The sequence below is a fragment of the Marmota monax genome, unplaced genomic scaffold (assembly GCF_021218885.2).
Source record: "Marmota monax isolate L192 unplaced genomic scaffold, Marmota_monax_Labrador192_F-V1.1 WCK01_AAM20220418_F8-fsc00074, whole genome shotgun sequence".
Classification (NCBI taxonomy): domain Eukaryota; kingdom Metazoa; phylum Chordata; class Mammalia; order Rodentia; family Sciuridae; genus Marmota; species Marmota monax.
Window position 1 is genome coordinate 1780571 of NW_026694232.1, and position 25127 is coordinate 1805697.

The 25127-nt window shown below is 34.7% G+C and overlaps 1 protein-coding gene and 1 pseudogene across 9 annotated transcripts in view; both read left to right on the plus strand.

Moving 5' to 3' along the window:
• Naaladl2 (N-acetylated alpha-linked acidic dipeptidase like 2) overlaps window positions 1-25127 on the plus strand; it is a 1254678-nt gene that overhangs the window by 626648 nt on the left and 602903 nt on the right. The gene's annotated exons all lie outside the window — the stretch shown is intronic.
• LOC124108376 (uncharacterized protein CXorf38-like) lies at window positions 10533-13831 on the plus strand (annotated as a pseudogene).

A 25127-nucleotide genomic window follows, 5' to 3' on the forward strand; every position in this document is an offset into this window, starting at 1 on the left:
AGCTGTGAAAAATTGAGAATAAATATAAATTCAACAAAATATAACAGAAGGATCAACATCCCAAATGTCTGTTTATGTCTGATAAAAGCCCACTCTGTGAGTGAGAGGATTTATAGCAAATCACAATATTCTTCTTATGACAAACTCCTGTTATTTTAAAGAATTAAAAGAAGTTCAAAATGAGGAAGAGCAAGCTTTGATTAAATTTGAAGGAGGAAATGTCAGATAGGAGAGGTGAAGCTACCTGAGGAAGTAGGGGGATCACTTACAGTTGGTCATCCTGGTGGTGTTATAATTGACTGCATCCTGTGACCTTGGAATTTTCAAGCCCATTTGAGTCAGTGGTTCTCCACCTTGGCTGCACATAACAAACCCCTGGAGAGGCTACAAAACATAAGTTGCCTGAGCCAGACCATTAGGGCAGTAGGGCCTGAGTCTAGGCAGTTTTTCAAAGCTCCTCCGAACAATATAAAGTGCAGCGGGGGCTGGGTGTTGCAGGAGCTTTTTGGCTAATAATGTCTGGTCTGTGCAGCTGCTGCAGCTGCTGCAGCTGCTGCCCCTGTGACCCTTTCTTCTTTGTCAGGTAGAACATGATTCTTTGAACTTTGGCATCCGATACTCTCAGGCTCAAAGTGACAGGAACAAACCTGGCTAGTAGACAGAAACATCAGTGTCTTCAATACAGTGAAAGTTTAGGAAGCTTGTAGTAATACAGAATAAAAGATTATGATGAATGACAATTTGTATATAGGGAGTTATTTCATGATGCTTCTGTTTCATGTGAAACAGAGCTTCTTCCTTTCCCTTTTCTTTTTAATTTCCTCTTTGGTTTACTTTATGGTCTATGTTGAATATAATTATGTTATCTGTGATTAGTATTCATACTGATGTTTTCATTAATAATTTAGTTTCTCTAGATATTTATGAGTATTGCATTTAGAAGACTAGGTAGTATTACCAGTGGCTGGGCATTAGGTTCACCTGAGATGCTTTGAAAAGGTAAATCTTTGGACATTATTCAAAATCAACTGATCAGAACCCTTGGAGGTGAAACACAGGCCTTCACATTTTTTTTAAAAAAACCCTCTTCACATAACAATAATGTACACCCAATTTTGAGAAACACTTGTTTAAAAGGTGCAGATAAAATACTAACAGAGGGGGAAAAAAACAAAGCAGTGATATGCTAAGAGTAAAATAAACAGTGTGAATTAATTTGGCAAAAAATTTTGAGGAAAAAAAATATAAAATGCATTCTTACCAAAAAAGGCTAGATACTCCTTGTAGGAGAGTATTTAGAAAGCAGTATGGTAAATTCAGATCCATCCAAATTCAAGGAGATGGAGAAATTACCATCTGAAGTCAGTGTTAGACCAAGGACTCATATTTTTATATTTAATTGGTTGTCAGAAGTGAGTACTACTTCTTCAGCATTTTGAAGGTATATTAAAACCTATGTTAAATACTGAAGTGAATTCTAGATTTAAAATAGACCATAATCCTTTTGATGCATGTTGGACTCTGGTTCCTATTTTTGAACAAATCTTTAGATAAATAGTTGTACTACCTCAGTGAAGATAGTATTAATAATTTTCTGCATGAGTGCAGTTCATTATTTGAAGATGAAATATGTGATTAGTATATATTGAATTACATATAATGTGATCAGTGATTGATTATGCTTATTATTTCCTACATTGCCTTTTTATTTGAACACTATGTTGAAATTATACTCCTCACTGGTTTTGAAAAGTATATAACAAAGAGACTCTTGAATTTGGTATAATAAATTGTTTGATGTAGCTTATATTTTTTTGTTATTTTAATAGGACATTCAATATGAGATATTTATTAAATTATTAAATCTTACTCTATTAAGTTACTTAACTTGCGATAGAACATTGTAGATTGTCCTTCAAAAATTCCGACCACCTAGCATTAACAACCTAGAACTTTTCATGTGATCCTAAGTATCATATGATTGGTTTATATAGCTCATCTGGTTAATCTGTTAAGTCCCATCTACATCAAATCAATACAAAGGAGTTAATTGAGCCAGGTATAAATCATTTTATTAACAACCACAATGACATTTCTTTACCCAACAAAGCACTAGCACTAAGTGTCACCTTCAACCTGTCTCTGTATCTCTCTTCCTCTCTCTCTTTGTTACTGAAAAATAAAGGAAAAAAAAAAAGTAAATGTGGAAAATTCAGTCAAAGAACTTGTCTTCTAAAAATTTAAGAAAATGCTTAAGATACTTGGAAAATTACTTAATTTTAATGAGTTAGAAAATTCACTAAAATAATTATTTATACTAAAAATCATAAAAAGGAGCAGATGGGACATCCTTTCTCCAGAACTCAAAAAAGATCTTTTGCATCTCGATATAATACAACAGCGAATGCAGGAGGCAGCATTGTGTAGCTGTCAAAGATGGGGTTGTGAGTTAAATCTTAGTTCAAATCTTGAGTCCAGATTTATTTGTATCCACTATGTATCCTTTAATTCTCTAAGCATCAGCTTTATCAGTTCCACAATAGGAAGAATAGTGCTTAACAAGCAGAATCACTATAAATAATATAATGTTTGTAAATAAACTGAAAAACAATAGACTTCGAGTAGTATGTCTAATAGATGTTTTAATTATGTATATGTATAATTTTAACAATTAAGCCACTCTAAATTAGACTTCTTGAGCTCTAAGCTGGAAATTCATACCTATTTTCCCAACCATGTTTGTATAGTAATGTCATAGGATCAACTTGCTGTCACTTAGCATTTGTAGATCTACCATAAACTGCCTGAAAATGAAGAGGAACAGGGAATCAGGAATTTAACTAGGATTCTTAAATTGACTAATATCTTGATTTATCAGTTTCTGTCCTTTGGGGTATATATAATTTGATGCAATTCTAAGGGAGTGATTAACAGTTTTCTAAATAACTCACAGAACTGAAGTTGATTGACACACAGAATCCATTCCATTTCAGGTCTTCAATGAGCTGTTCATTTAATTAATCAGAAGCCAATTTTTCTGAAAAATTAAAATTGACATTTTAGTCTAATACCCCACCCTCAAGAGGGAAAAAGTTACAAAAGAGGCCTATGTATCTTTGTAGGAAATTTCAAGCACTTCATGGGGGTGGGGGGGCGGGTAAAAAGGTTTTCTTTTACTTAAATCTCTTAATCATAAAGGAATTATTTTAGGTATTGGAGCAGAATTCGGATGGAATAATTTATTTCTTCAGTCACCAAACATTGTTGTATGTCTATTATGTGCGAGGCACCTTCAGCTTCTAGCCAACCATCATCTTTAATATTTCATAGCCCAGTGCTGTTGGCACATGTCAGAAGGATACTGATTTTGTGGCCTCATCTGGAGACAAAGGAAACCATTGCTGTCTCACAATGAGAGCAATTTTCACCTCAAGCAAAAAAGCAAGAACACTGTGGTTTATAATACGCTGTTCAGCACAGATATTACACTATTCTGAATTGACAGATTGACAGGTAGAACAATCACTAGGAGCTTAGATCTGGGTGGCACTTTGCATTTGAGATAAGGTGACCTGTTAGGAATTTGCGGGGGTAAAACTTCTGGACTCCAGGTTTACTCCAAAATCTTGGGTAGTATTTTAATTTTAGGATATATCAGAAGAAAAATAAGTGAAGTCAAAGTAGAGATGATCTATTTGGCTTTATCTAGATAAACAGTTAAAATTGATTCATTTCCAAATCTAGTCATACATAAGAGTAGTGACCAAAATTAAAGACTGGCTGCATGTTTAGCTTTATTTTAGGAATCTGAAGACCTTGGGAAAGTCCCCTGGTGTTGACTCTAAGTGACTCTGATTTAAGGAAGTTAATGTTTCTTTAGATCTGTTTGTCACCTATAAAATGAAATTTGGAACTAAACCACTGGTTTTTCAACCCTTTAGTATTACCCTGGAAACTACCTAAACATTTTGATACCTGAGCCCTATCACCAGAGATTGTGACTTAATTAAGTTGGCCTGCGGACAGCATTCACATTTAACTTGATTTCCAAATTCTGTTCTGCAGTAGACTTAAGAACTGCTGGACCAGATGGTCTTAAGGTTCTTAATATATGGACAGAGTTATTATAAATGTGAAGTTTGTACTGGAAAAGTGTTAGAGAGGTAGTACTGAATTCAATTTGAATAATATCTAAAATTGTTAAATATTCATTTTTTTGGAAATCATTAAAAGCTAGTCACCATTGGTATTGTTCTTTGTATATTTTCCATCTCAAAAAAAGAAATCATGCATTTTGTTATAGTTCAGTGATCAATGGATTATTATTAATATTTGCTTCATATTCAGATCCTTGGCCCACATGAAACTATATGATTATGTCATTATTTGATTGATATTTCATTGCTTGGCTTACAAATTGCTCACTCTCCTTAAGTCATTTGCTAATTTGGCTTCTTTCGTGGCAACTTAAAAATACATATGTAAAATTATTTTGTTACTCATTTTTTACAAAAAAAACTAAGAAATCACATTTTCAGAATAGTATTATGTATGAAGCAATAATGCAATATTCCATGTATTTAGCCACCAGTATAAAAACTGAGAAAATTCTAATCATGTTTGAAATGTGTGAACACAATTGAAATGTATCTTTATAATTTTTAAAAAATTACACTATTCTAAAGAATCTTTCACTTCTGAACTCCAGTGTTTAAAATATAAACAATGGGTTTTATGGCAGTGCTTGTTCTCTTAAGAAAAAGGAATAAATTGAGTTTCTAATCAGAATGAATTAAGTTTTTGAAAAGATAGTCAGAAAATATGAATAGGGTTAAATGATTAAAATTTATTCCAGGGGCTGGGATTATGGCTCAGCAGTAGAGCGCTTGCCTAGCACGGGCAAGACCCGGGTTCGATCCTCAGCACCACATAAAAATAAAGACATTGTGTTGTGTCCATCTTCACCTAAAAAATAAATATTTTTAAAAAATTATTCCAATTTTCTTCTGCCCTTCCTTTTTTCTTTTACTTTTCTCATTTTATGCCAAGTGTTGAACCCAGGACCTTGTACATGCTAAGCCCGAGATCTACCACTGAGCTACACTCCTAGCGAGTTCTCGAGGACCAACCATAGTGAGGAGACTACCTTAAAAAAATATCTGATGCTCTCTCAAAACAAGTTGTAAAAAGAAAATCTACTGAAATTTCACTGTTAGCCATATTCTATTTTTTTGAAATGTATGTAAACCGTAATGAATGTGTGAAAAATTTTGTCCTCTGTGGGTTTTAAAAACTTTTCGGAAAATTTGGTAATCAAATGAAAAGATAAAGTATATTTATTCAAGTGTTCATGTTAAATTCCAACAAAAGTGCATGAGTTCAAACTGAATATTTCAGCTTAATAAAGATGGTTGACTAAATTAATTTAGATGAACATGTTCAAAACTTTATTTATAAATATAAAATTATCTGCAAATGCATTGAAAAATTAGCCATCTATATATGTAAGACTCTCAAAAAAATCTAAAAAAAGGAATCAAAGAGAAGCCTTTGACTGGATTGATACTGCAAATATGTGGATTAGTTTAATCAGGGTTACTGAAGTAAATCTGCAACAAAAACTAGCTGATTTGAGTGTTTGTTGTGTCTAGGCCAATAAAGATGCCATGTACACAAGCTAAAATTTTGTCAAAATGTAGCTAAGTTTAAAAACACAGATTAAGAGTTTAATATTTTAAAGCATTAAATTGTTATTCACTTTTATATAAGTCACCAGTATAGTATTTAAATTAATTTACATAAGTTGATATACTTTTTCTAACACTTATATTGTAAGTGGTTATTGATATATGGCTACCAATTTTGAATTGATTCATTTCCAAATTTGCATTACCAGAGACAACTATTATAGCATTTTTTTTTATAAAAGACAAGTAAAAATTTTAAAATTGTATGTACAGTCTTCCCATGGCTTCCATGAGGGATACAATTCCAAAACCAAAGGCAGCTATCAAATCTTCAGATTCCATATATGTCCTTTATATGGAATAGCTTAGTATTTACATATAACCTATGCATATCATCATGTATATTTTTAAACCATTGTTAGATCACTTGTAATACCTATTATAATGCTATGTAAATGTTGTCATATTGTATTGTTTAGGGAATGATGATGACAAAAGTCTTTACATGTTCAGTACAGAAATTTTTTTTTTCAAATTTTTGGTCCATGTTTAGTTGAATTCATAGATATAGAATCCATAGATATGGAGGGCTGTCAGGAAAAAAGATATGTGTATACACACAAATATATATATAAACATACACATGCAAAAGTATATACAGTATTTAATTGCTTATCATCTCCAAGAAGTAAGCACTTATTTGGAAATATTGGTAATTAAAAGAAAGAATTATGTTATGGTTTTGAATAATCTCTAATGGTGTCAAAGTTGAAAAACTTGCTTTTTCAGGAGAGGAGAAATTTTGTTAAAAAATGGTAATTTAAAAGTTATTTTTCCCATATTTCATCAGAAATAGTCCATGAAATTAATATTTATTTCCAAGCATTAGCTCTCTATAAGTAAATTTGTATTTACGTTCTGGTGAAAATTATTGCAGTAAAATAAAACTCAGTTTGGAATTATGATCTGGTGTGATATTCATTAAATACATACAATGATTTTACACAAATGCAAATAGAAGAAAAAAAATTCAATTACATCACTGTTAGGAGATATTGATGTTATCGGTGATCACTTTCTTTTAAGGAGTTTGCCTAAGTGTGTTCCCAATAGTATTTTAAGCAATTATTTAGGCATCAAAGAGCTCTTGAGTGTATGTTCCTGAGTTCAAGCAACAGAAAGAAATTATAGATCGGCTAACAGCTCACAGAATCAATATGAAGACCAAATACAGAATTTGAAAGATGGATATGGAACAAAAGAAGCTATTCAAAGGCTTAAGAGGAAGTCACACAAGCTCTTTTATTAGGATAGCAGTACTGGCGGTGACAAATGATGGTGAAAATCCTCATAACAATGTCCCAAATGATGCCCTAAATACTTCCCTGTTTTCTCATCTTTCCTTCCAGACTCAAATTCTCTGGCTGGATCAGGCTGGGTGAAGTGCTGGAGGAACAGGGAATCAACAGGGTAGTAGAGGTGGAATCTGTCTTCCATCAAGACATACTCAATTAGAAATCAACCAGTCTACCCTAAAGTGATGATGCTGGAATGCTGTATAGTCAGAGACAATACCAAAGTGCATGATGTAGCAATTCTGGTTTTTTTTTTTTTTTTTTTTTTTTTGCTTTGCCAAGATTTCTATAACAAGTGTAGAGCACTGATTTTTTTATTCTTCATATGGCCTAATGATGTATTATGTATCTCTGTCAGGAGAAAAAGAAATTAAATGACTTGCCACTCTGGTTATCAATCAATTATTGCAATTATTCTGATAGTGTCTTGTAAACTTGCTTTTACTAATGACTGAACCATTTTTTAACATCCTTCTCATAGCTTCAGTTTTCAATAGCATTTTTTTTTACAGAGTCTCATCTATGGGTGTGACTTTCTTTTACAAACCCATCTATTATCTATGTTATCACAGTTACAGCAATTAGAATTTCACCTTGTAATTTTTCTAAACTTATTATTTGGAATGTTAGGTAGCTTTTGCTTTTGTTAAAGTTGTTTGTTGAGGTTGCTCAATGCCTCATACTGATTGTAAGATCACACATAATGTTCTAACAAGTTTGGTGCAAAGTAAAAACTGAGTTTTGGAGAAAAGGATATTGATTCCCTTTTTAGTAGCATATTATTTGTTACTTTAAATTCCTCACCTTCCTTTTTCCAATTGTCCATAATGTTTTGTGCACCCTCCAGATCCAGCATATTGGAAAGTTACATTGTCAGTGGGGTGCAGTGGCATATGCCTATAATCACAGCTATTCTGGAAACTGAGACAGGAGGATTGCATATTTGAGATTTCAACCTCTGCATTTTAATGACACCCTATCTCAAAAAATAAAAAGGGCAGAGGGTATAGCTTAGTGATAGAATGGCCTTAGCACTGCCCCATTCATGTCCCAAAGAAAAGGAGGAGAAAGGGAGAAGAGGAAGAGGAAAGTCGTAATTCATTGGGTTGTTGTGTTGGCATATTATTTAGAAGACTGCAAACCATTGATTGAAAGCATGTATTGGTATATAGTGGACAGAATTGCAGGAGAGAAGGCTTCTTTTGCCATATTTATGATGGAGTACAAGACATTTTTATTTTCTTCAGCTTTGATTGCTTTCATCTTTCTCATACATAGCTAATTCAAATTATCTGTGACTCTTGAGTACATAATATGAGCCTAAAGTTGCACTACATCTTTATACTGTTTGCAAACTCTCTAAGTGATTCTTGCCAGGAAACAGCACTCAAGGGGAATGTTAATATTCAAGGATATTCAAAGAGCTTGATTTGATTTCATTATCAAAGGAAGCTTTGTCAAAGTGAAGATACAAGTGAGGCATATCTTGAACTTTGTTTGTTTCTGTTAATTTGTAGGTTTAATACTTCCTTTATTGTCTTTTCTCTTTCTTTAGGTAAACTAAGATACCTGTATGATTTTTATATATTTTAAACTTAATATTTGTGTTTCACTTTTTAGGATGTTTCTGGCCATATTAAATATATAATCTCTGATTTGTCAAGCATTCAAATGATGTTGAGGTATGAAGAAAACTTAGATGAAGAAATACTGGCTATACTGACCACTGCTTTCACTTCTTAGGGCTGGGAAAACACAGCTACTATAATACTATAAATAATCTCTGTGATTTGATCGAGCATAATACACATTGTTTCTGAACTTTCCTATTCTGTTAGTCTATATGTAATTCAAAGAAGCAAACCTTTGTGTGTTTGCTTAAGATATAGTATCATATGAAATGAAGCTGATGTTGCAAAACTATGAGATATAGGAGAGTACGTTTGAATGACTAAAAAAAAATACCAAATTTTTCCACTTTAAAAAATTTATCTATCATGCAAAGGAAATATTCAGATTCATCATGTGTGTTTCGTCTACTCCCATCATGTGTGTTTCGTCTAGGTTATGTAAATGTCAGAAAAAATCTACACTCTTTTCAAATGAAGAATGGTACATTCTTAAGTAGAGAGTTATGAAGTTGTTCACAAATGTAGTTCAGAACACTTTTGCCTCCAGAGGCTTTGTTTTATATAATATTTATTTTTTTCTTAATGGAAAGGGGGGTAGATATATTAAGGTTTTAAGTATCATATAAAAAGGCAAAATATGGAAATTTAGTATAGATTAAATGGGATAGCTAAACAAAGCAAACAAATGTGAAGATAGAGGAGTGTTTTGCATTGCTATGACCAAAATAAACAAGGAGAACAATTAGAGAAGGAAAAGTTTATTTTGAATCACAGTTACAGGTCTCAGTCCACAGACGCCACTCCACTGCTCTGGGCCAAAGGGGAGGCAGCACATTATGGGGGGAATGTCCAATGGAGAAAAGCTGCTCAGCTCATGGTGAGGTCAAGAAGCAGGAGAGAGAAAGAGATAGAGAGGAAGGGACTACAGTGAAGAAAAATCCTCCTATCACCCAGTCAGTTCATTCAAACTAGGATGGACTAGTGTGTTCTCTGACTATGAGAGCTACTAATTTCACCTCTGAATATTCCTGCATTAACAGTAGATTTGGGGGACACCTCATATTCAAGCCATAACAAGGAAAGAGAGAAGGCTGAGAATGCAAACTGTAATATTCTACTCAAGCGTTGAGAACAGGGGAGATACATAGCTTTGTGTTTCTCCCTTTGCTTATTACTTTAACAGCCACCTATACCTGAGTAGTATCAGGGACCCAAGAGCCCATAGCACTGATATTTTTTTTCTTCCTATTATGTTATGAATTGATTCATTTTTCAATTCATCTATTTATACCCACATGATATAGCTACACAGTTCTTTTTCTGTGCTTCATTGCACCTTTTGGTTTGTACAAGCCTTGGGTGAGTACCACGAGGCAGCTGCTCACACACTGGGGAAGGAAATTCAATGATTCATGAATGTACACAAGAAAGAGCAAAGACTGTGTTTGTTCTCCAAGATAGTCTGCTAGATTCCACTCTCAGTGATGCAGAAATTTGAATGTGAAACAGGCATTTTGCCAGAAGTTTCTAGTTTTATTGAAGTTCATAAAGCAAACACTATACAGATTTACATGCTTTTAAGAGAAGCTAAAAAAATGTGATTGCACATTTCACTGTGTGCAGTGGCACTTACTTTTTAAATCTAATCAATTTTAAAAACTAATATTGAGTTCAGATCTAAGACATTATTTTAAAAATAGCTATTTATTGGCTTTTCTAATTAACAAAATAAATGCATGCTCATAAAAGGAAACCTAAATAACATAAGCATGAAGGAAAAAAAGGAAGAGAACCAGTTGTCCTATTTCTTATTTTATGTTAAAATGTATAAATGTGAACATGTATTCGTATGTATAAATATCACATAATAATTTATGTGTATAAATATTATAAATAATATTTTAAATATTATTAATTATATTAACATATATATTTTATATATAAATTATATATATAAAATTTTGGGCGCAGAGTACAAGAACTGGGTGAAAGCCGACACTGCCTGCTGCTACTGCGCAGCTGCCTGCAGGGCTTCGTCGGCCGTGAGGTGCTCTCCTTCCACCGCGGCTTGCTCGCCGCGGCCCCCGGCCCGAGCCCCAGCGCCACCTGCCGCGGCGGCTTGCGGTGCTGCCCGCGTGCCCGTCAGTTTCAGCCGCAGTGTCAGGTGTGCGCGGGGTGGAAACGGGAGATTTTGAGACATCACATCAACAGGAACGGAGACGTGCACTGAGGAAATTGCTGGCAGGGCCTCTGGCCGGTGGACGCTTGGGAGGTAGCCAAGGTGATTAAGTGTCGCAACGAGATCATGCACCCTTCAGAGATGAAAGTATCGTCTACATGGCTCCGAGACTTTCAGATAAAAATCCAAAATTTTCTAAATGAATTCCGGAATATTCCAGAGATTGTGGCAGTATACTCCAGAATAGAACAGTTGTTGACGTCTGACTGGGCTGTTCACATCCCCGAGGAAGATCAGCGAGATGGGTATGAAGGCGAAACAGGAAGTTACCTGAGTGCAAGCCAAGTAAATGAGATCGAAATGGAATTACTGAGGGAAAAACTTCATGAGATGTATCTTCAAGCAGAAGAACAAGAGATGTTGCCCGAAGAGATCTCAAATCGACTGGAAGTGATGAAGGAATTTCTGAGGAACAATGAAGATCTGAGAAATGGTCTTCGAGAAGACATGCAGAAGCTAGACAGCCTCCATCCCCCGAATCCAAAAAGAGACTCAAAGGAGCCTGGGAGAGAGACACCTGAAAGGAAGGACTGAGGTTGACCTTCAACAAAAATCAGGCATGTCCTATGAAAGTCAGCATGGCTTCCAGCTCAGGCAAAAGGAAGAAGTTTCCAGAGTACTATACCCCAGCGAAAAGGAGGTTTTGTTGTCCTGGACTTTGCTCTGATTCTTTGGAAATATATATATATATATTACACACACACACACACATATATATTTTTTTTCTTTCCCATATTCACAAATTTGCGGTTGTGTAATATATGCCAATCCAAAAATATTAGATACTCTTGTGCCATAGCTGTTAACAGCCAGGGACTTCGGCTACTTCAAAGGTGAGATTCTTTTCTGGGCCAGGCCTGTGTCAAGGCCTCACATGGAGTGCTGTGCCCCAGGCAGATGCATCCTATCCCCCTGCCTGTTGCCTGACAGTGTCTCGCATGCAGATGGCCAGGGCAGGGCTGGAACCTTCCATTTTGGAAAAAGGCAAGAGGACAAAGTGCCTGGAAGGCTGCTCTCTAGCCAACTGAGTATAGAACTGAACCATTCCTAACAGGTTTGAATAGACTGAGGCTCTAGGCCAGGGGACGGCCATGGTGGTGAGTGCAGGGCTGGAGGACAGCGAGTGGCTTGACTAACAAGAGCCCAGGCCCACGTCATATCAGGGATATCAAGGGGAGGGCTCAGTTGGCAGCTTATTTACGATATACTTATGGGGAGTAAACTCGGTGACAGCCGTGGCTATTTTTGTGCAGTTGTATACCCAGTGCCAGGGGCAGGGCCTGGCCCTTACGGCCCAGTGTGTACTCATCTAACTAAACGTTCATCTTTTGGCCTTTGAGTGTTTATGAGTATTTATTGGTATAAATGTCATACTGCTAACTAAGCCTGGTCCTTCATTATGAAATTTAAGAGTGAACTTTCAACATTCTTATAAAACTAAAACATTTCCTTTCAACAGATTCATAAATTCCTTTGTACTTGGCTTTTTTCCTTTTTGCCCCCCAAATCTCCCACTCCTGGCTTTGCCCTGTTTGTGCCTGAATGGCACAAGCACTGCACCATTGTATGCCGTGGTCTATGGGGTCGGCCTCAGTTTCACCCCATCTGATCATTTGCAAGGCCAGTGGCACTAAACTGGGTCAAGTCACCTCTGAACCTTTCAGGGACGGAATTGCCATGTTCCCAGAGCTTTGCCTGGAAGAAGTCCACCATGTCGAGACTGAGGGAAGGTGACCTGCTCCTTTGCCTATCCAGCTTCCCATCAAGGTTGTAATTTGTAGAGAATGGGCGGAGGGAGGAGGTATATTGGGCATATATGTCTACATTAAAATGCATTTACTATAATTCTGTAAAACCTGGGTGAGTGCACATGTGCCTACAGCTTCACGCTTTGTCTTCTCAGTTGCTGTGCAGTTTTGGGTCTTGTGTTTTCTTTTTTCCTGGAGCTCTTTGGGAAGTCTTCAGTGATGAAGGAAGAATTTTAATTCATCTTGCAACTTTCCCAACTAAGAAACTTTAATGAAATATCTCCTGGTTTCTAGCTCTGAGATACAAAACGTGGAATCAAATGGAATCTGGTTGATGCACTAACCAGTTTAAGACCTGATTTCTCCCTCTAGGAACTTTGGAAAGTGAACTGACTCATCTTATACCTGTGTCTAGTTAATTTTTCCCTATTTATCTGAAAAACACTTATGGAATGTCCACCATGTTAGAGACACTGAAGTAGATGCGCATATAAGGATTTGTAAAGTACGGATGACCATAGACAAGCTATCATCTCATTGGATTTGTCTGCTCTGAAACATCCAAGGTATTCAGAAAACTTTATATCAGTAACAGATAGGAAGGCATGTCCAGAGAGGGCTTTAAAGCCAATGTAGCATATACACAGACATCAGCCTGTGGGCAGCTCTCCAGTGGAGATGGGCCCCGGGGTGTGCACAGAAGGATGTGCACAGTAGCATTGTTACCAGCCATTGACAGAGAGAGGACCCTTAAAGAAAGTCTAGCGCATCCATCCTGCAGAGTAGTGGGCAACTGTTAGGAAGAAAGAGATGGCCCTGCAGTGCCGCAGTACAAGCAGGCTGTGGTGGAGCACTCACCCAGCAGCTGAGGCCCTGGCTTCCTTCCTGAGCATCACCACAAAAAATAAATAGAACATCAAAATGTTTAACAGCACATAGCATGCCGTAAGACTTTTTTTATGTTCTAATAACAGGTCTGGAAAGTCGTGTGTTTTTCCTAACCTTTTGCTGTGCTGTGTCTATAAAGGAATTGGGGCCATGGGGTACTTACAAGTTATTTGGTTTTTCTGTTTTGTATATTCCTGTGTGAAATTTTTACAACAAACATGCATTTGTGTATTTTGAATTTTCTTAATTTGTTTAGTTTCAAAATAATAAAGTATAAATTCAAGTTGCAAGACAAAAAAAAAAGAAAATTTTGATCAGCATAGGATACATACATTTTATCACATATTGTTCTCGAACTAATACTTTCTTCCCATTCTTTGCATCAATTAATAGTAAAAAAATTATAAGAAGGTGGGAAACTGCATTAAAATATAAGTTATTTAAAGAAAATACATATTAATCTTACTCTTTGTAACACTTCAGAAGTTCTCTGAGGAGTAAAGTCACAGGGTTCTCTATATATGAGACTTTATTTCATTTTTAAAAAATGTGGTGCTAAGGATCAAACCCTGTGCCTCACACATGCAAGGTATGTGCTCTACCATTTAGCCACAACCCAGCCCAAACCCTCAGATTTAAGAGGAATGTTTATTCAGTTTTTCATCACTGTGATCAAAATACCTGACCAGAACACCTTAGAGCAGGAACAGTTGATTTGTGGCTCACAAGATTCAGAGAATAAGTCCTTGGTGAGTTGAATCCATTCCTCTGAACCTGAAGTGAGGCAGAGCCTCACAGCAAGAGGGAATGATGGAGGAATACTCCTCCATTCGTAGCAAGCAGGAAGGAGAGAGAGAGAGAGAGATGGGGGGGGGGAAGAGGTTGGGTGAACTAGAGTGCCTAAGTGAGGGAGCAAGGAAGGCACCAGTTGCAAGATATAATCCCCAAGGACACACCCATGATGGCCTGCTTATCCCAAACTGCCCCACCTGCCTACAGTTACCCAGTAATCTCTTCAAATTATTCATGCATCAAATGGATTAATTCACCAATTAGGCTATAGCCTCCATAATCTAATCATTTTGCCTCTTAAAATTCCTACATTGCCTTACACATGAGGTTTCTGGGAGACACCACATATCTAAACCATAACACTTCCCAATGCCCTTCACTCTGATTAAGTTACCCTCCACCTCTTCTTGCTGTTTGCTGATGTCTTACTCTTTGGTCTCTTTAATTAACTCACATATGGACTTTGATACTAACATAAAAGTCTTTCTCCTGTTACCTGTTTTGGGCTCCTTCAATGTCACTATCTCCAGCACTTAATTGACTCTTCTTTTCCTTACTCTTTTAAAGTTCGCTAAAACAAATTTATCAATTACAGACATACTTGAATTGTTATATTCTGTGATTTTTAGGCATCATTGACTTTGTAGTCATGGCTTTGCACATTTCATTGCTCAAACACAATTTACTCAATATTGTTGCCCTGTCTTTCTCTACTCATGTGCACATAAATGTATTCTACAATTACAAACTCAAAAACAAATACATAAAGAAAACAGAATAGAACATCTCTTATTCTTACTTGTAGCTGTGGTTTAGCTATGACTTGTCAACTCAAGGTTTGTATGCCACAAGCTTGATAGCCAATGTGGTGATGGGGAAAGTTGGTGGAACTCTTGAGAGGTGGGGCCTAATGGAAAGTATTTAGGTCATGGCAACTCCACCTTTATTAGTGGATCAATGATGTGACATGGGAGTGGATTATGTCTACTATGAATGAAGTATTTCTTGTGAGATCAGGTTGTTGTGAAAGTGAGAATATCTCAAACCTTGGTCTCTTCTGCATGTGGCCAGTTCCATTCTGCTTTTCGGCCATGTTATGACATATTCCAGGGAGTCCTTGTCAGGAGCTAATGCCAGTGACATGCTCTTGAATCTCCAAAGCTGTGAGCCAAATGAACCTTTTTCTTTATAAAGCATCTCATCTTGTGTATTTTGTCATGTAATCCAATTAAAGACATGTATGTCTCCAGTTCTTCTCATACCATCTTCCTTGTTTGGAAATTTCTTAAGGATTTACCTTATACTTGACTTCAATTATTTCATATTCATTCTGCACCCTCCTCAAACTGTCTGCTATCTCTATTCCAGTGATAAAACAGTCATGAAAGCCACTAACTACTTTCCTATTAGAAAATCCAATGAATATCACTCTGTCTTTTTCCTTTTCTCTTTCAGTAGCAGTTAAACTCTTGGCAACTCTTCCTTATGAAGAAACTGTATTCTTTTTGACTCCAAGAATACCACCATACTTTCTGTTTCTCCGTTATTATTGGCCATTTCTTCTCAGATTTTATTGATATTATGTCCTATTGTTCACCACTAAGACCTAAAAGTTTATCTCTTCTTTTCCTGGAGGGTTTCATTATTTCAATGGATTTAATTGCATCTCTGCTGATGCCTGTCTTTGCTCGCCTCAGAATTAAGGTTCTATTGTCATAAATATAACTACCTTTTGACTACTCTTTGCTTTGCATGTATGAACTCTAACTTAATTTCCCCCTCACAATGCCCTGATCCTCACTTGATTTTACCTGTTTCAGTATCTGGAATCACCTTTCATCCAGCTGCTCAACCCCTAACTTAGATTTTAACTGATCACTTAATATTTTAGAAAAGTCTTTTAAATATATCTTGAATCTGCTACCTTATATCCAATTTATCTTCTACCTTTTGATCTAGGACACCTAATCCCTCTCTTAGTATTATAGCTTTTCATCAGATTTTCCTTCCTGATTCTTGTAACCTTCTAGTCCAGAAGTCAGCAAACTTCTCCCATAAAGGAAATCATGATAAATAGTTTAGGTTGTATAAACCATACTCTTTGTCATAACTGCTTAATACTGCCGTTTTACATGAAAACAGCCATAGACAATATGCAAAATAATTCAAGTGACTGTATTTAAATAAAAATTTTATTATAAAAAAGGCATTGAGCTACTATCATGCTGCAGCTAGTGAGCTCTCTAAATGCAAATAGTATTATGTCATTCACTGAATTACATCTATCCTCAATGACTTTCTACTTCATATAGAAGAAAATACAATTTTGCATGTGACTTTCAATGCACTGCTTGACTTGGCCTTTCCTTTCCCATTTTTTCTGAGATCACATCCTCCTCAATCAACATTCTGTCAGCTTCTTAAGCATGAACAGAATTCATTTTTATTTTTGTTTTTGTAACAATTGTCATTGTTTGAGGGCTGGGGTTGTGGCACTTGCCTAGCATGCATGGGTAGAGCACTTGCCTAGCATGCATGAGGCAGTGGGTTTGATCCCCCGCACCACATAAAAATAAAAAAAAAAAGGTATTGTGTCAACCTACAACTAAAAAATAAATATTAAAAAAAACAAATTGTCTTTGTTTGAAATGTTATATTTTTAATTTGAATCACAAAGCAAATTATGATGACATGATAATTATCAGTGACTTACATAGTAATGACCCAAAATAAATAAGCATGTATTGATTAAAAAAATAGCTAGAAAAGTGAAAATAATTGAGTGACTATTAGAATTTTGACCAAAACTACATTGCTATCTCATTATTATTGGAGGAATGTACAGAAGAAAAATATTCCTGAAACTAAATAAGTCAGTTGTAACACATCATAAGAAATCTTTCACAAGTAAATTAAGTTAATAAATTGTTTTATGTCATTCTTGAAACAATCTTCAGCAGTGCTAAAATGAAAACAAATGTTTAAAGATGACACAGACAACATTTATATTAAGGAATCAGGAAGTCTGTGCTTAAAGGAAATAAAATTAGGACATTTATAATTAATGTAAATTTCTATATAAAACCTAGATATGTAATTTTTCAGAAATAAGGAAACATTGTTCTGGAGACAAAAGTCTTCTGTAGAAAACTTTTCTAAATGAATTTCTCTGACGTCAGGTATTTTTTGGTTAGTCCTTTAATTAGATACACTGTGATGTCTTATATGTTATGGTGTGATATATATGACAAGTGGTATCTTCAGTTTTAAGTTTTAAAATACTCTTTCCTCCTGTTTTAATTATGAAAGCACTAAAAATACCATATTAAATTCTGAGTTTTTAATATTTGATTCTAAATAATTTATGTAATTTCCCAGAGGAATGTAATTGGACCATTATATTATATATAAAATCAACTAAAGATGAATTAAACACTTAAATATAAGACCTGAAACTGCAAAAATACTAGAACGAAGCAAAGAAGGAGGTAGGAAACTATATGACATGATCTAGGTAATGATTTATTTGGATTTGACTCTAAAAGCTCAGACATTAAAATCAGGTCTATATAAATCCAGTTACATCAAAGTAAAAGCCTTCTGCACAGCAAAACAAACAATTAATGAAGTAAAGACATATCTTCCACATTGGGAGAAGATACTTTCAAGCAGTCTATCTGATAAGAGTTAATATAAAAAATGTATAAGGAACTTAAAAACAAGAAAACAAACAATTAAAATGGGCAAAGGACTTGAAAAGACTTTTCTTCAAAGAAAACATGAAAATGTCCAAAAGATCAATGAAAAAGTGTTTACTGCTAATCATCAGGGAAATTAAAATTAAAATCACAAGATATCATTTCATATGTACTAGAATGGTATTATGAAAACGAGAAAATATTAATGTTGCCAAAGATACAGAGAAAGGAGAATCTTTCTATATTGTTGATCAGAATGTAAAGTAATACAACAATTACAGAAAATGTATGTAAGTTTCTAAAAAATGAAAAAAAACAACTAAAAATGGAATTACCATATGATTCAACAATCCCACTTCAGAGTAGATATCCTACATATTTGAAATCAGCATGGTGTAGAGAGATCTGCAATCTTAGGTCCATTGCAACATTATTCACAGTAACCAAATGGTGGAGTCAACCTTAGTGTCCATAAACAAACTAGTGGAAAAAGAAAATGTCATGTGTGCTTGTGTGTGCACATGCACGCGCTCGCGCGCACACACACACACACATAATGGAAGTACATTTACTCTTTGAAAAGAAGGAAATTCTGTCATAGTGACAACATGGATGAATCTAGAGGACATTATGCTATTGTGAAATAAGTCATCCACAGAAATGCAAATGTTGCATGTTCTCATTTATGTATGGATTGATATTATTAATCCAAAATAATCAAACTCAGAAGCAAAGAGTAGAATGGAGTTCATCAGAGACTGAGGGGTGGGGGTAATTTGAGACATTGGTCAAAAGATACCAAGTTTCCTTTAGGCAGAAGGAATAAAAGGCAAATATTTGAGGTGATGAATATATTAATAAACTTGATTCAGTGTGTTATATCATTGTGTTATATCACTATGTAGTTGACAAGTATATATAAAACTGTTTATTGTCTGTGTAAAATTATTTAAGAATTTAAAAATGAAAATTCAAATAATGTATAATAGCTGTTTTCAAATGTGTTTGATTATTTTTAATTTAATTTTAAACTAACACAAAAGCAATAATTGTATGTATTAATGGAGTAACATGTTCAGCACATGTATATATTGTATATATATACATGTATATATGTTAACCATATCTACTCAAATATCTATCACTTCATTATGACCAAAATATTTAAAATTCTTTCCTCTAGTCTTTTTGAGACTTATAGTACAGATTTGTTTATAGTCTCCCCACTGTGTAATCACATACCAGAATTGCTTACTCCTATCTAACTGTAACTTAGTACCCATTGATCAACCTTTCCCCATCTCTCCGTCCCTCCTACTCTCCCCAGCCTCTGGTAACCAACATTCTACTCCCAACTTTCAACAAATCAACTTTTTTAAGATTCCACATATAACTGGAGATATTATGATATTTGTCTTTCTGTCTCTGGCTTATTTCACTCGGCATAATGTTCTTCAGTTCCATCCATGTGGTCACAAATTACAGGACTTCATTCTTTTTTTATGGTTGAATAGTATTCTAATGGTGTACATGCAGCATATTATCTATATCAATTCATCAGCTGGTGGGGCACATAAATTGCTTCCATTTCTTGGTTATTGTAAATGAACTGCTACAATGAACATCAGGTACAGAGGGCACTTCAAAACACTGATTTTCTTTCCTTTGGATATAACCCCAGGAGTGAAATTGCTGTATAATATGGTAGTTCTGGTTTTAGATTTTTTATAAACCTCCATACTGTTTTCCATGACAGTTGTTCCACTTTACATTCCCACCAACAGTGTGTAAAGCCTTCCTTTTCCTGCACATTTTCACTAGCATGATATATAACAGCTAAAGGTTGTTGAAACACATAGTGTAGGCTTTCTTTTTCATTTTATGTAATATGATGTAAATTTAAAATCCCATCTCTCTCCTGTACTTATTACCAATGTACCAATAGATATGTTGCACGAGAGCAAACTGAGACTGTGCCCAGAGGAATGACTTGCAGACTCAATTTCACCATTCACTAGCAACATTAAGCCCTGAAAAATGCCTTACAAATTTTTTGAAAACTTTTATTGGAATCTTGTCATGGCAACAGAGTTCCAAATAATACAGTGGACATTGAAAAGGTGGTATGGGGGGAGTTATAATATGGACAATAATATCCCTGTATAATAATATTGAATAAAAATATTGAAATAGTTATGTATTGCCAGATGTGGTGGCGAATGCCTATAATCCCAATGACCCAGGAGCCTGAGACAGGAGGATTAGAAGTTTGAGGCCAGTCTCAGCAACTTAGTGAGACCTTGCCTTAAAATAAAAAATAAGAAAGTATGGGGATATAGCTCAGTGGTAAATCACCCTTGAGTTCTGGATTTTATCTCCATTACCAACCAACCAACCAACAACAACAACAACAAAATAGTTAATATGTGAATATATGTTCATATGTCAAGGAAAAGAACAATTGACATTTTTTTTCTTCCGAACTTTGTATTAAAAAAAAAAATCTAAATCATCAATTCACAATCCATACTGAGCATAATTATATTTCAGCAACATTCAGTCATCCAAATCAGTGTATTCTAATATATTCAGTACATGTTAACTATAGGCTAAATATTTTCATTTTGTTGGTTGTAACTACCTTTTCCTAGTTCCTCATCAGCACCTATAAACAAACACCTTATGGCCTGCTAAATGAGCCTCAAAAAGCTCCTCTGTGCAAGCAACACAATTGTGGAAATTAAAATATGCTTAAAATCTGAGTTTTTCTGCTGTCAGGGAAGATGCTTAAATGCAATCCAAATCTATATCCCTGAGTGGCTTTGGGCAGTATATATCTATGCCTACCCACACTGTGTGACATATTGATGGTCAGAAATAGTTTTGAATTCTCAAGTTAATCTTAAATGTGTTGCTTCAGATTCCAAACCAGTATAAATCAAGCTAAAATAGATGATAAAGAGGACAAAAGGATGATAAATATAAAAATAAAAATGTATTTGCTTTAAATGCCAGGAATTCACTCAAAATCCGTGTAATAGTGACAGTTGCTAAAACTGAGTCCTTTCTGGAAGTAACCCACATCTATGGAACCTACAAATAGCTATAAAGTTTTGGAAGTTAATTTTTAAACTAAAGGTTTTCAGACAAATGAGAACAGTAGAAAGATATTCATATTACAGGAGAAGGAATAAAAACAAGTATTTTGAATTTCTAAGAAGCGCTCATGAAATTACTCAGGCTACTGAGTCCATCCTGAAAACCATATTCATGTAGGATAACATTTCTTGAGTTAAGTCAGTAGCAGCCTTAATAGAGAGCACTCATCTTTCCCTCTTTCATGAGCTCTCTTTTCTTCCCCCGAAGTCTCTCTCAATCTGACCTTTAGTTCCATCATTACATTTCCTTTTCTTACTCTTTGCTTCCTTCTGACTCAAGGGAAAAGAGGGAGGAAAGAGGCAGAGAAGGGCCCATCAAGCTTATCTCATTTGCCATGTAAAGTCACATATTCACAGGTTCCAGGGGTTGGAATGTTGCCATTTTGGAGAGCCATTTTTCTACCTAGTAGAATCATCTTCTAGCATCTTCTCTGAAAATATCTAATTTATGTGCAAACTTAACAAAGGGCTAGAGCCTGAACTGTATATTTTGAAACTGCTCTGAGATTTGTAGGTCTATCAGTCAAGTTATTCAAAGTAATAAACCCAAATGTTGCTATTATGAAATAATAATTGATTAGTATGCATTTTTCCAATGAGGTACAATTCATTAAAATGAAGAGAATCTAAAGTTTAAAAAAATAGGGCATTTTCTTAGGCAACAGGAAATAAAGAGTTACAGCTCTATGGCCATGAAAGATATATTTACAATTATTTTACCCATGCAAACATAAAAATCATTCAGTATGAAATGCACAGATTCAAATAAACCAGTTCCCAATGAAAAAGGGCTTTATAAAAATTGTCTTTTTACCATCAAAATAGAATGTTGTCTTTTCAAAACAATTTCCAGATGAATAGCATATCATAATGTATATTTGCTAGCATATAAATAACTGCCTGAATACAAAAAGATGGCAAGCATAGATAAAATTTGAGATATGTATTACACATAAAGCAGATATTTTATGATTCACTGCTATATCTAATTTTGTGCCTATATGCATCTCTTCCCAGTATGACTTCTGAATATTAAGATGATAATTCCTGTATGTTTAGAAACTAATGTAAAATCTGCTAGTGCAGATTGAGTAAGCATATGAACAAAATATATCTTTGGCTAAAAATTAGAAAAGATAATTGAAGTATTGAAACTAAAGTTTAAAAACAGATGCCAGCTCAATTATTCTACAATACTTGATTAATTGTTGAAACAGCAAGAAAGGAATTGTACACTTTGGATCAAAACCAAACAAAATTTTAAAAGCCATGCACTTGCATCTTCAGTCAAGTGTGATGTTAAGAACACAAAACTACATAAAATGAACAAATAAAATGCAAAATTATTAAAATTCAGATTATTATGATTTGGGGAAAACAATTTAAGGAGCAAAGTAGTAACCGGGTATAATGGCACATGCCTATAATCCCCACCACTTGCGAGGCTTAGGCAATGGAATTTCACATTTGAGTACAGCCTTAGCAATTTAGGAAGTTACTGACTCAAAATAAAATACAAAAAGTGGTAGGTGGAGATTTGGCCTACTTTTTCTTCTATTAGGTGCAGGATCTCTGTTCTAGTCCCGAAGTCTTTGATCCACTTTGAGTTGAGTTTTGTGCAGGGTGAGAGAGAGGGGTTTAATTTATTTTGGCTACATATAGATTTCCAGTTTTCCTAGCATCAGTTGTTGAAGAGACTATCTTTTCTCCAATGTATGTTTTTAGTGCCTTTGTCCAGTGTAACTGTATTTATGTGGGGTTGTCTCTGTGTCTTCTATTCTGCACCGTTGGTCTATAAATCTGTTTTGGTGCCAGTACCATTCTGTTTTTGTTACTATGGTTCTGAAGTATAATTTAAGGTCTGGGATTGTGATGAGTCCTGCTTCATTTTTCTTGCTAAGGATTGCTTTGAGTATTTTGGATCTCTTATTTTTTTCCAAATGAATTTCATGATTGAGTTCTCTAGTTCTATGAAGAATGTCATTGTGATTTTAATAGGAATTGCATTAAATCTGTATAATCCTTTTGGTAATATGGCCATTTTGACAATGTTACTGCTGCCTTAGAGCATGTGAGATCTTTTCATCTTCCAAGGTCTTCTTCAATTTCGTTTTTTAATGTTTTATAGTATTCATTGTAGAGGTCTTTCACCTATTTTGTTAGATTGAGTCCCAAATATTTTATTTTTTGAGGCGATTATGAATAGGTAGTTTTCTTAACCTCTCTTTCAGTGGATTCATTAGTGATGTATAGGAATGTATTTGGAGAATTTCTTATTTTGCAAATACCAATTCTTATCCATTTTCCAGGTACCATTAATTTCTGTGTTCTGTTTATAAAGAATATGTTAGAAGAGTGAGATATAATCATTGACTAGATGTCATGGACAATGATAAAGCTGTTTAGATATGCAAAGTATATTTTTACATTTAAAAATGTATTTAATTGTAGCTGACTCTAAGTTGGAGAATTTAAAAGAAAAAACTCTCTTTGAAAAAACATTATTCAAAAACAAAAGGCAAAATCATGTGGAAAGAGTTTACAGACTCTACATTCTACCTCTCACAGAACTTCCTCTTTTTAAAATTTTTTTGGTACTGAAGATTGAACCCAGGGACACTTAAACACTTAGCCACATCACCAGCATACCTCCCTACCCCAACTTTTTTTGAGATGGGGTGTTCTGAGGTTGCTTAGGGCCTCTCTAAACTGCTGAGGCTGGCTGTGAACTTCTATCCTCCTGCATCAGCCTCCCGAGAAGCTGAGATTACAGGTATGCACCACTATGCCCAGCTCTCACAGCATTTATAAAGCATGCTCATCTCTGGGAGAAAGCGTAATTGATTGCTTAATCTCTGCATATTTGTAAGACATCGAATACTATTCAAATACCATACTTTGTTGGATGGAACTTGTCTACATTTCATAAAACTGATTTCTGTAATGTATAGTCATGAAATTTTCAAAGATACAATAAAAAACAAGAAAGGTAAGAAAAATTATGTAATTTAAAATAGAATCCATAGGCTGGGGTGGTGGCTCAGTGGTAGAAAGCTTGTCTCACATATGTGAGGTACTGGATTTGATTCTTAGCACCACCTAAAAATAAATGAATAAAGTAAATATCCATCAACAACTAAAAAAAAATAAAAAAATAGGATTCACTACTGCATTTAAAATTACTATCATCAAATGTTTATACATTTAATCACTTAACCCCACAATGTCTTCCTAATATTGTACAAGAATTTTAATAGGTCAAATTGCTAGATTTGTTTCACTAGAGTTCTAATCTCAGATTTTATTTATTTTTATTTTACTATATAAAATCTCATATATACACACATTCAATTTTACTTAAAAATTTTAGTGTAATCTGGACTAGTCTATTATGAGAAGCTGATATATGGCCTTTAATTGTTCTAATTGTCCTTCATAGCTAAAAATATTCATCACTTGTCAGTCCAGTAGTTCACAATGAGCCTAAAAATAAGTCATCCTTGGCATACCTAATTATTTTCACTTTAGTAAGTACAAGAAAATTGCTTTCTATTATTTGTGTCAGCAATATAATTTTTCCATTTTCACATTCTTTTATAAAATATTGAGAACAATCATCAAAAATACAATTAGACATTTAAATAATTACACAAACGTTGCATTTCAAATAAGACGGAAGTGCTGCAAGTACTTCACTGTTGTTGCTGAAGAAGTGTTAACATGTAATAGCTAAAAACAATAGTTTAAACAACAAATTGGGTGCATAAAAAGCTGCTTAGATGGCTATGTATATGGTAATGATTACAAGTGCTAGTAAAATAAAAGGGAGAGCCTATTAAATATTGGATAATCTCTAATATTGAGAGAGTTTTAGCACATTTGTTATATGGGTTGGTCAATAATTTACAGTACAGGGCTAGGGTTATAGCTC